Source organism: Onychomys torridus, chromosome 8, assembly GCF_903995425.1.
Source record: "Onychomys torridus chromosome 8, mOncTor1.1, whole genome shotgun sequence".
Classification (NCBI taxonomy): Eukaryota; Metazoa; Chordata; class Mammalia; order Rodentia; family Cricetidae; genus Onychomys; species Onychomys torridus.
The window spans coordinates 90,301,151-90,313,896 of record NC_050450.1 but is presented as its reverse complement, the minus strand read 5'-3'; positions in this window follow the sequence as shown (position 1 = coordinate 90,313,896).

The window sequence follows — 12,746 nt, the reverse complement described above, 5'->3', positions numbered from 1 at the left end:
ATGGGGAGGGGCAGTTCCTCTAGGGTGGGTGCTGAGTTCGGAGATGAATTTGCTCTCTGTACAACCTTCATCTTCTGAGTAGGCAAGACCCGACTGGTAAGGTGGGGGAGGGGCTGCCGGACGACCTTGCCCTTTGCACTCTGCACTTGTAGCTCCCCCAGGAGCTTTAAACCCGTCAGCGTCAGCTCAGCTCTGTCAGCTCAGCTCCGTATCCTAGATCCTTTGAGAACAATCACTGACACAGGAGAGGAAGTTAGCTTTCCAGATGCTGTGAGAGCAGTCTCTCTCCTCCCTCATCTCCTCCCAGAACAACATCTCTTGACCAACTTGCCATTAGCCTTCACTCCAATCCCCTTTAAAGTCTCTCCTGCTCCCTGCAGTTCTAGGGTGCTCCTAGGCCAGAGTGTCCCTCACCCCGGAAAGGAGGATGCAGGCATACAAGACCTCCCCACCCTCCTCAGGCTTCAGGAGGAGGTCAATGTCGGGCAGAGACTCCCGGCTTCCTTCCCTGGGTCTATGTTTACTAGCTGACTACCCCCAGCTGACCTCTCCCAAGCTAGCTGGGGCAAAAGGCCTGGATGCTAACTGGGATCCAAAGAGAGCCATCCCAAAGCCTGCTTCCGATTCACACCAGCTGCACATCCCCCACAGGGTTAGGCCTGTCCCCAGGGCTTGTATTTTCCGCACACACACACCCCACCCCCCACCTTCCAGTCTGAGAGTGAGACAGGCCTTGGAGGTCTGAAGCCGGGTGTGTTCCCAGCCCCTCCCATTTGCAAACTGTGCACCCAGGAGCAATCAGGGCCTGGATTTTCCTGCTGGGCCTATTCTTACACAACTTCTACTTGAGAGAGGAACCAACCAGATTTAGGAAAGGAAAGCCACCTTGACTTGGAGAAGTCCCGCCACCACTTTTTAAAATTTTCACCTTTGAGACTAGGTTTCTTACAGCCCAAGCTCGCCTCAAATCTACTGTCTAGGTCAGGACAATCTCCTGAATCCCCCTGCCTCTGAGCACTGGGATTACAGATGGATGAGTGCCATCAAAACTGGCTTTTAGGGCCAGCAGTGGTGGTGCATGCTTTTAACCCCAGCAGTACTTGAGAGGCAGAGCCAGGCAGATCTCTGTGAGTTCGAGCCTGGCGTACAGAGCGAGATCCAGGACAGGTACCAAAACTACACAGGGAAACCCTGTCTCGAAAAACAAAACAAAACAAAACAAAAAAAACCAACAAAAACACAAGCTTTCAGCTGGGTGGTGGTGGTGCACATCTTATTTAATTCTAGCACTTGGTGAGTTCAAGGCCAGCCTAGTCTACAGAGTGAGTTCCAGGACAGCCAGAGCTGTTTCACAGAGAAACCTTGTCTCAGAAAAAACAAAAACAAAAACAGAACATTGGCTTTCAAATGATTTTTTTTTTGTCTTGGTGCTGGGGACAGTCCCCATAACCTGGGGTATGTTGGGCAAGTCTGGTTCCACTGAATTACTGTCCTAAGCGTTGGTTAAGGCTGCAGCTATGGACGGAGGAGAGGGCTGGAGGAAAGTCATGAGCCATGGATACCTTTCTAGAGCTTTATTGAGGGAGAGGGGTAGAGAGGGGGGGAGAGGGGGAGGGAGAGAGGAGGAGAGAGAGAGAGAGAGAGAGAGAGAGACCACATAGAGGGAAGAGAGCAGAAAGAGAAAAAGGAGACACACAGAGGGCCCACCTGCTTTTTAGGCTGGGCCATCCCAGGCTGATGACGTAATTAAGGACAGAATCCTTACACTAGGTCCACCCTCTCTAATGTTTGTTTGTTTTTGTTTTTCAAGACAGGGTATCTCTGTGTAGCCAGGCTGGCCTCGAACTTGGAGATTCACCTGCCTCCATGATGAACCAGCCTGCCTCCACCTTAGGCTTGACAACCATCTTATAGTAAAAGACAAACTAGGTCATTCCTGTAATTAAACTACTGTTTCTCGAGGACTGGACTATGTCCCACCTGTAACCTAACTACACATGGTTCTGTACTGCCTATTCCAGGAATGGCAGTCAGGTCTTTGTTTGTTTGGGTTTTTGTTTGTTTGTTTGTTTTTTGGTTTTTGGTTTTGGTTTTTGGTTTTGTTTGGTCTTTTGGTTTTTTTTTTCAGGACAGAGTTTCTCTGTGTAGTTTTGTACCTGTCCTGGAACTCTCTTTGTAGACCAGGCTGGCCTGGAATTCACAGAGATTCTCTTGCCTCTGCTGGGATGTCTTTGTTTCAAAAAGTTACTAACCATTTTGCAACCCTACCTTTGTTTCAAAAGGGTTGTTTTGGCCACCTTGCAATCATGTCTTTGTTTCAGGAGTCATCATGACTAACTTGTTAGGCTTATGTTCTGCTCCTGAACCCCACCTCTTTTGTCTGCCAAATCCCCCCTTTGGAAAGCCCCTGCCTTGGAGGGGCTTTGTTTTCCTCACATCCAGTGCTGACCTCTGAAAGCCCACCTTAGTGGGAGATAGCCTATGTACATGAATAAAAAAGCTTGCTTTAATTAATTTGGCCAGGATAATTTGGGTCCCTGGTCTTTCTCTTCCCATCTTTGAGATTAGCCTCTGCCTCCTGAGTGTTGGGATTAAAGGCGTGTGCCACCACCCCTTCCTGCTACCCTCCTTTTTTTTTTTTTTTTTTTTTTTTTTGGTTTTTCCAGACAGGGTTTCTCGGTGTAGTTTTGGTGCCTGTCCTAGATCTCACTCTGTAGACCAGGCTGGCCTTGAACTCACAGAGATCTGCCTGGCTCTGCCTCCCAAGTGCTGGGATTAAAGGCGTACACCACCACCGCCTGGCTGAAATCTTTTTTCTTTTACCTTTCAATTTATCTTAGTTTTTTTACTTGCCTGTGTGTGTTTGTGTGTGTTGGTGCGGGTGAGTGCTTGTATGCAAAGGTGAAGGCCATACGTGCTATTCCTCAAGAACTGTTCCCTCATTTCTTTCCTTCTTCTTTTTTTTTTTTTTTTAATGTATCTAGGGTGGGAGTATACAGTCTGTGTGTCTGTGCACCTGTGTGCAGGTACACACACAAATGAGAATGTTGAAAGTCTTTCCTCTATCTCTTTTTGCCATATTCCTTTGAGACTGGGTCTCTCCCTGAACTGAAGTTTATCATTTTGACTAGGCTGGCTGGCCTCCTTCTCCTGTCTGTGTCCCCGACCTGGGTTTACAGGCCATGCCTGGCTTTTAATATGTGTGGTGCACATTTGAACCCAAGTCCTCATGCTTGCATGGCAAGTGCTTTTACTCATAAGCCATCTCCCTAGCTCCCCACCTTGGTTTTGTTTTGTTTTTGTTTGTTTGGTTGGTTGGTTTTGGTTTTTCGAGACAGGGTTTCTCTGTGTGGTTTTGGTTCCTGTCCTGGATCTGACTCTGTAGACCAGGCTGGTCTCGAACACACAGAGATCTGCCTGGCTCTGCCTCCCAAATGCTGAGATTAAAGGCATGTGCCACCACTGCCCGGCCCAACCTTGGTTTTTGAGTCAGGGTCTCTCATTAGGACTCAGAGCTCACCAATTCTGCTATGCTGATTAGTCAGTGAGCTCCAGGGATCTATCTGCCTCTGCCTCCCCCTGCCTTGTGCATGCTGGGATTACAAACATGGGGCATGTGCCACCATACCCAGCTTTTTATATGGGTGCTAGGGAGCCAGCCAGCGCATGTTTCAGAGCCACATGGCAGGTTTGAGGCTTGGCTCACGCAGTTAGAAAAGGCTGCAGACATGCAATAAAGTGTTTCAGACTGAGAAAACCTTTAAACAGATAACAGTAAAATTGGGTATAGGGCCAGGCAGCGGTGGCGCACGCCTTTAATCAGAGCACTCTGGGAGGTAGAGGTAGGAAGATCTCTGAGTTCAAGGCCAGCCTTGTCTACAAAGTGAGTTCTAGGACAGCAAGGACTAAACAGAGAAAATTTGTCTTGAAAAACCAAATAAATAAATAAATAAATAAAGGTATAAATAGTTAAAGAAAAAACTTTAAAAATAAGAAAGTAAAGTGTTTTTGTTTTTAGTTTTGATTTTGGTTTTCCAAGATAGGGTTTCTCCATGTAGCTTTGGAGCTTGCTCTGGAATTCACTCTGTAGCCCAGGCTGCCCTTGAACTCACAGAGATCCTCCTGCCTCTGCCTCCCAAGTGCTGGGATTAAGGTGTGTGCCACCACTGCCCAGCAAAGTACAGTTTTTAAAGAGAGAATAGGTGATATAAAAGAAAAAAGCCATGGAAAATACACAGGGCATCTGGATCCTGTATGTTGCTTTGTTGACTTTGAATTTCTTTGATGCTGCTGAGCAAATGGCAACTGCTGAGAGACATTGGATTATGAAAGGGACTGATGAATTAATCTATATAGTTTAAGAATGTCTTAACTTCAGAATGGAAGTCAGAAAATGTGTTGCACTGGGGGAGAGGCTATGCCTTTGTTTCCACAGGAAACAAAAAGTTACAGTTCTCTTCAAAATTAAAAAAGATCAGATTTGATTGGGGGAGACCTCCTGAGAGTCTTGGCTGCAGACAAGAGAGGAAAAAGCCAAGAAAGACTACAGGACAGGTGATGTATATGCTGATCCCTCTATAGCTCTGAGACTGGATGAGACATGATAAATCTTGTTGACTACAGAATCCTCATGACTTTTTATTACATGCCATCTTTTCATATGGATGGATAGAGATTCTCATTACAGTATGGTTATGCAGACCAAATGGACTTATAAAGTTGACAGATGCCTTTTACCTGCTCAAACATAGAAAATCATCTTTAACTGACTTGTGCACACCTCACATTCCATACTTGTATTAATGCAGATATATGTTACCTTTAAAAGTTTGTGTTTTCAGGGGCTGGAGAGATGGCTCAGAGGTTAAGAGCACTGACTGCCCTTCCAGAGGTCCTGAGTTCAATTCCCAGCAACCACATGGTGACTCACAACCATCTGTAATGAGATCTGGCAGGGATGGGGATTTAGCTCAGTGGTAGAGCACTTGCCTGGCAAGCACAAGGCCCTGGGTTTGATCCTCAGCTCAAAAAAAAAGGGGGGGGAGATCTGGCACCCTCTTCTCTATACATAATCAATAAATAAATCTTTAAAAAAAAGTTTGTGTTTTCAGAAAAAAAATAAAGGACCAGACACCAATAAAGACAAGTTGCCCAAGTGATCCAGCCTCTCAGAAAGCCTCTGTTGCAGTTTCCTCAAAATTCTGCATCCAGAATAACTTCAAAGCTGCTAGCTGAGATGGTCCAGCCTCACAGAATATCCAGCCTTCAGATAAGCTCTACACTTTATCATCACACAGAGACTAAACAAAAAATAATACAGCCAGCTCTCCAGGATTTGACCATTATCCCAAATTTTCAGAGTCCCCTAAAGATGCCGTCACCTCCAGACTAGCAGTCTAGAGAACCCAATGCCACATTCCTAAGAGGTGGGGTGGGTGGTTTGGTCATTCAGTGGGCTGTGGATGTTTTTCATCATTTAGGGGGGTTGGTTACAAGTTGTTGTTGGTCATAATCAGGAAAAAAGCTGAACAAGGGAGATTAAATTCAGGGGTCTCTATCTGAAGAGATCTCTTTTTGAAGAAAAGGGGAGCACAGAGTATAGAAATGATGGGATAAAAAGTACATTGTTGAGTCTACTTTTGAACTAAAAACTACTACTAGCTCACATATTTTATATTGGTATGGATATATATATATATATGTATATGTATATGTATATATGTATATACACACACACACACACACAAATTTAAGGTTATTTTTGTTATGTTGTATAAATATTTCTATTCTTGTTTAAGGTATTGTACCTATGCAGCTCATTTTAAAAGTAATGTAAAGTTGTCCTTTAAAGCTATTATTACAAACCATTTAGTATAATCAAGAAATGCAGGTTAGTAGTCATCTATAACAATAAAACATGTAGTCATGTTAAGTATATTTTCAAGGTCATACAGAAATATATTTTAGGTAGATAGATGGTCTTCAAACACTTCAGAAACATACAGAATATGGCATGTAAGATGTTTTAATAACATAAGGCTTTTCATGACAGTGAGACATGCTTGCTCCTGGAATCAAAGAATCTCCATATGGAGTTTGTTTTCTTTGTAGCAAAGCTAGCCACTGGTCAAGAAACTGCCCTTGCCTTGACTGCTGACAGTCTGTTGTACAAACTGGACAAGCAGGAAACAAAAGAAAGTGACTGCTGAACTTTGCTAAGACAAGGCAGGACAGTCCTTCAAAATTCCTACTTCACAGAAAAGTCTGTCAGATAGTCTAGTCCTGTAGGTCAAAGATGGATGCTGGAATGTTGCAGAGGAACCTTGGGATGACTGTCCAGGCAACCAGATGTCCCTGTCATTTCTATAGTTTTGGAAGCTGTTTGCTCTATACTTTGTGCTTACTCTGGTAATGTTATATCCTTCTTGGGCTTCTTTAGGGGATTGAAGACTATATAGTATATAGTTTTACTAACACAGAAAAAAAACTTACATAAGAGATATAAAGTTTGTAAGGTTGAGAAACATGAAAGCTTAAGTAGTTTATCTAAGAAGATGTTTTAAGGGGCTGGAGAGATGGCTCAGAGGTTAAGAGCACTGCTTGTTCTTCCAAAGGTCCTGAGTTCAATTCCCAGCAACCACATGGTGGCTCACAACCATCTGTAATGAGATCTGGTGCCCTCTTCTGTCCTGCAGGGATATGTGCAGACAGAACACTGTATACATAATAAATAAATAAATAAATCTTTTTTAAAAAAGAAGATGTTTTAAGGTCTACAAAGATACTTTTAGGATGATAATACAAATTATGATAGAAAATGGTTTAGGTATAAAACTTTGGACTCACCAAGATAAGATATATAATAGAGTAATTTCTCCAAATTTGACAAATACAAATGGACTGAACATTGTGAATGTAATTCTTACTTGATAATTGTTCTTTTTGTTTTGTTTTGTTTTTGTTTTGTTTTGTTTTTGTTTTTCTGAGACAGGGTTTCTCTGTGTAGTTTTGGTACCTGTCCTGGATCTTGCTCTGTAGACCAGGCTGGCCTCAAACTCACAGAGATCCACCTGGCTCTGCCTCTGGAGTGCTGGGATTAAAGGTGTGCCCTACCTCCCCCACCCCCACCCCTGTCGATAATTGTTCTTATTGTATATAATTTCACTGTATTGGAGCTAAAACTTTTCTTTTATATTTAGAAAAAAGGGGGAAATGTTGTGGGATATTTGTACACTGTGAAAATGTATTGCTGTGATTGATACAATAAAAAGCTGAATGACCAATAGCTAGGCAAGAGGTATAGGCAGGACCTCTGGGTAGAGAGAGAACTCTGGGAGGAATCTAAGCATGTGGGAGACTCCAGGGGACATGGAGAGGAAACAGAAAGTGCAAGATGGAAGAGAAACAATGCTACACAGTAGAAGGTAGATTAATATAAATGAGTTAATTTAAGTTATAAGAACTAGTTAGGAACAAGCTTAAACCACATGCCACAGGATTTCATTTAGTAAGTCTCCATGCCATTATTTGGGAGCTGCCTGGCAGTACAGAAAAAGACTCATTACAGTTATGAGCAGCTGGATGTGAGTGCTGGGAACCAAACCTGTGTCTTCTTATATTTTTGGTTGTGAGCCTAGCCTTTAACGGCTGAGCTATCCCTCCAGCCTAAACCTGTGTCTTCTGGAAGAGCAGCAAGTGCTTTTGACCATTGAACCATCCTTCCAGCCCTCACATCCCTATATACTTTTTCTCTTTTAAAAATTGTTTTTAAGCCAGGCAGTGATGGCGCATGCCTTTAATCCCAGCATTTGGGAGGCAGAGCCATGTGGATCTCTGTGAGTTCAAGGCCAGCCTGGTTTACAGAGTGAGGTCCAGGATAGCCACCAAAACTACATGGAGAAACCCTGTCTCAAAAAAAAAAATTGTTTTTAAATTTCCTGTGTGGTTTATTTTGCAGTGTTGGGGATAGAGCCTGGGCCCTCACCCACACAAGGCAAGTACTCTATTCCTGAGCTGTTCATCACCCACAACCTTGGTTCTCAGTCCTGCTGACCTTCTCAGGTCTTTCATAAACACCACCTCAATAGTAATGAGGTGTGAGCACAAAGTAACCCCACCTAGAAAGGGAATCATTGGGCAGAATAAAATTTTAAAAGAGCTCTTGGCATACAGCTACTTTACAGAGCTGCTATGGGAGCAAAGAACCTGAAAGAGTCGTAAGACTCAGAAACAGCAGTTAGTAAATTACAGAGAATTATCCCACATCAGTCAAGTGGACCTCTGGGCAGGTTGTCAAGGCGTACCGAGGACACGGCCACCAGATTAGACTGGTGCAATCGTGTGCTGCGCCTGAAGACTCAATAGGAGCTGGAACACGCAGCCGCTCTCTGAGCCCTATTAATGCATCTGCAAAGGAGAGGTAATAAGCCTCACCTCACAGAGTCACAGAGGGTCGCAGTGATACAATGGGCCTGGAGTCGCTAGCTGAGTGCAGGAAATAAGTAGGCACAAATTCCTCCTAATGTCTCTATGTGGCTTTGTTCTTCTAGGCAGTGCTGGGGATCTAACCAGGGGCCTCAAGTGTGCTCTGCCACTCATCTACACCCCAAGCCTGGCTTCTGGTTGTTTCCTTGAGACAAGGTCTCGTTCTGTACCCCTAGACTGGTCTGGAAGTCCCTAGGTAGCCCAGGCTGGCCTTAAAAATCACAGCGCTCCTCTTGTTTTGATCTCCCAAGCACTGAGATTATAGATTGGGATTCTGGGATTCTGCCACTTGGTCTAGCCTGTCCGTTCGCACTCCGATCAACTCTAAAATCAATCCTGCTGCTGTGTCAACATCCAGTTGACAGATGCTCTGTCGGGCCCCCACGCCACAATCTTGCTATGTGTCCCAAACCAGTCAAGAGATCTTCAGCCCTCCTCTGTCTTTGAAACAGTGTCTCCCAATATAGCCCTAACTGGAACTTGCTATGTAGCCTAGGCCAGCCTCAAGCTTGTGACAGTTCTCCTGCCTCTGCCTCCTGAAAGCTGGAATTACAGGTGCACACCACCAAACCAGTGACAGCCTTTGCCATGGTCAGCCATCATCATCATCACCATGATCATCACCAAACCAGTGACAGCCTTTGCCATGGTCAGTCATCATCATCATCATCATCATCATCATCATCATCAATAATGTCATTTTGAGACATAGCCTCAATAAATTCTTTAGCCTAACACAGGCTTATGTTTTGAACACTTGGTGGTACTATCTTGAAAAGCCATGAAGAGGTGACCTCCAGATGGAGAAAGTAGGTCTGTTGGGAGAAGGAGGGCTAAGCTTCTAAGGTTGCACTGGGTCCCCCCAGTCACTCCTCTACTCTGTTTTCTGTCTGTCATGAATAAGCTCCCTGGCCACACAATCCCATCACCATGATGTTCTACCTTTGTGCCTGGGTCCAAGCAGCCACGGATGAAACCCTGTGAGAGGCTTAGCGAAATAAATACTTCCTCCTTCCAGTTCCGTCTGCCAGGAGTTTCATCACAGTGACTGTTCGTCTTGGTTATGGACTGAGACATCCTTTAAGTACATGAGGTCAGAAATGGGAGACTTCGCAAAGAAGAGACTCTGGACATTGACAAGTGGCTTGTCTTGATGGTCCACGAAAGCAGAGGGTAGAGGGGTAGAGGCTCAGCTAAGGGCAGGGAAGTGGAAAGCACAGAAAAGATTTGATGGAGAAGCAAGCCCTTCTTGGAGAAATTAATATAAGACATGGAAAGTAAGGTCAGGTTTGAAGAAACTGGAAGGTCAGAAATGGTAAGAGGCTCTGGAAAGATGACTCAGTAGTTAGGGACACTGGCCCCTCTTCCAAGGCCCTGGGTTCAATTCCCAGCACCCACAGGGCAGCTCACAGCAATCCATAATTCCAGTTTCAGGGTGATCCAACACACTCTATGTTTTGGGGATCAAACCCAGGCCCTTGGTTACACCAGACAAGCAATTTACCGCTACGCCTTCGTTGCAGAGTCTTCTCTTGGTTTTGGTTTTGGTTTTTTAAACATGGTTTCTCTGTGTAACAGACCTAGCTATCCTGGAACTCCATTTGTAAACTAGGCTGGCCTTGAACTCACAGAGATCCGCCTACCGCTGCCTCCTGAGTGCTGGGATAAAGGTGTGTGCCACCTGACGCCTGGCTCCTTGCAGAGTCTTGATATGGGGAGTGACATGATTAGATTCCCTTTAAAAGTTACATGTAAAGACAGGCAGATTTAATTCCAGCACTCGGGAGGCAGAGCCAGGCGGGTCTCTTGAGTTCGAGGCCAGCCTGGTCTGCAGAGCGAGTTCCAGGACAGTCACCAAAACTACACAGAGAAACCCTGTCTCAAAAAACAGACAAACAAACAAAAAACCCCACAAACTAAAAACTACAACAAAAATACCCCAGAGACTAGGGATGTGGCCTAGCTGACAAAGTACTTGCCTCTCTGACACAAAGCCTTGGGTTCAATCCCCAGCACCACATAAAAACCAGACCTGGGATGGGCCATGGTGGTGCACTTTAGTCCCAGCACTCAGGAGGCAGAGGCAGGTGGTTCTCTAAGTTCGAGGCCAGCCCCGGTCAACAGAGTGAGTTCCAGGACAGCCAGGTCTACACAGAGAAACCCTGTCTTGAAAAACCAAAACAAAGAAATGAATTTAAAACAAAACAAAAAAACAGACCCTGTGACATACACCTACAATCCCAGCACTTGGGAGGTACAGGCAAGAGGATCAGATATTCAAGGCCATCCTCTGCTATATAATGAGTTGCAGGCCAGTCTGTGTTATATCATATCCTGTCTCAAAATAAAATACAATCAACCAAAAAAAACAAAACGAAAAAAAAAAAAAAAACCAGAAAACCAAAACTCATCGAGAAACATCCGAAACATAAAAAAATGGTTACATTTCTTTGGCAAAGTCAAGTGACATCATAGAAAGCCTGCTGGGCTGGCAGTCCACATGGTGACCTCAGAAAGGTTTTTCATTCCCAGGTGTCTGGGCCCACAGCCAAATGACAGGAGGTGAGGAAGGAAGGGCTGGGGAGCTGCAGAGGCAGGGGGTGGGTGCTGCAGGCCAGGTAGGAGCTTGGCCGGATAGAGACAAGAGGAGTGTTCAGAGGCAGCTTTCCAAAATGGAGCAGAGAATGCCTTGCCAACTAGGGGACATGCGCATGATCATGTGTCCATTGTTCTTTTCCTTAAAACTTTTAATACTTCAAAAAGCTTATTTGTATGGTGCAAAACACTTAAACCAATGGAAACTATCTAACATGGAAAATAAGAGCATGAGGCAGGAGGATCAGCCAATAATTTAGAGTATAGTCCCTCAGGTTTACTTATATGTACCTATGTTAATAGAACACACACTTTTTTATGTTTATTTATTTTAGAGACAAGTCTGTCGTAGTTTCTTTTCCCTTTTCCTTTTTTTCTTGTTTTTTGTTTTTTGTTTTTTGTTTTTTGTTTGTTTTGTTTTTCGAGACAGGGTTTCTCTGTAGCTTTGGAGTCTGTCCTGGACTACCTCTGTAGACCAGGCTGGCCTCAAACTCAGAGATCCACCTGCCTCTGCCTCCCGAGTGCTGGGATTACAGGCATGCACCACCACCGCCCACCTTAGTTAGGGTTTCTATTGCTATGATGAAACACCATGACCAAGAAGCAAGTTGGGGGAGCTGGAGAGATGGCTCAGTGGTTAAGAGTACTGGCTGCTCTTCCAGAGGACCTGGGCTCTATTCCCAGCACCCACATGGCAGCTCACAACTGTCTCTAACTCCAAGCATCTGACACCTTCACACCAACGTACGTATGTAAAGTAAATCTAAATAAATAATTTTTTAAAAAAGTAAGTTGGGGAGGAAAGGGTTTACTTGGCTTATACTTCAGCACTGCTGTTCATCACTGAAGGAAGTCATTACAGGAACACAAGCAGGGCAGGATCCTGGAGGCAGCAGCTGATGCAGAGGCCATGCAGGAGTGCTACTTACTGGCTTGCTTCCCATGGCTTGCTCAGCCTGCATTCTTTTTTTTTTCTTTTTTTTTTTTTAATTTATTAAAAATGTTTTGCTGGGTGGTGGTGGTGGTGGTCACGGCGGCGGCACACACCTGTAATCCCAGCACTTGGGAGACAGAGATAGGTGGATCTCTGTGAGTTTGAGGCCAGCCTGGTCTACAAAGCGAGTTCCAGGCAAGGTGCAAAGCTACAGAGAAACCCTGTCTCGGGGGAAAAAACAAATTTTTTTTTTTTCCATTTTACATACCAACCCCAGTTCCCCCTCCCTCTCCTTCTCCCGCCTACTCACCTCCCTCCAACTCTACCCCTATCCACTCCTCAGAGTGGGTAAGGCCTCCCATGGTAGTCAACAAAGTCTGGAGTACCAAGCTGAAGGAGAGCCTAGCCCCTCCCCATTGTATCAAGGCTGAGCAATGTATCCCACCACAGGGAATGGGCTCCAAAAAGCCAGTTCATGCACCTGGGATAAGTCCTGGTCCTGCTGCCAGGGACCCCAAAACAGATCAAGCCACACAACTGTCACCCATATTCAGGGAGCCTAGTTCGGTCCCATGCAGGTTCCTGAGCTCAGTCCAGAGTCAGTGAGCTCCAACTAGCACCGGTCAGCTGTCTCTGTGGGTTTCCCCATCATGATCTTGACCCCCTCTTCTTCTTTTTTTTGAATGCTGTTTATTGAAGGAGGGAGGGAGGAGGTCTTAAACACAGGCTTACA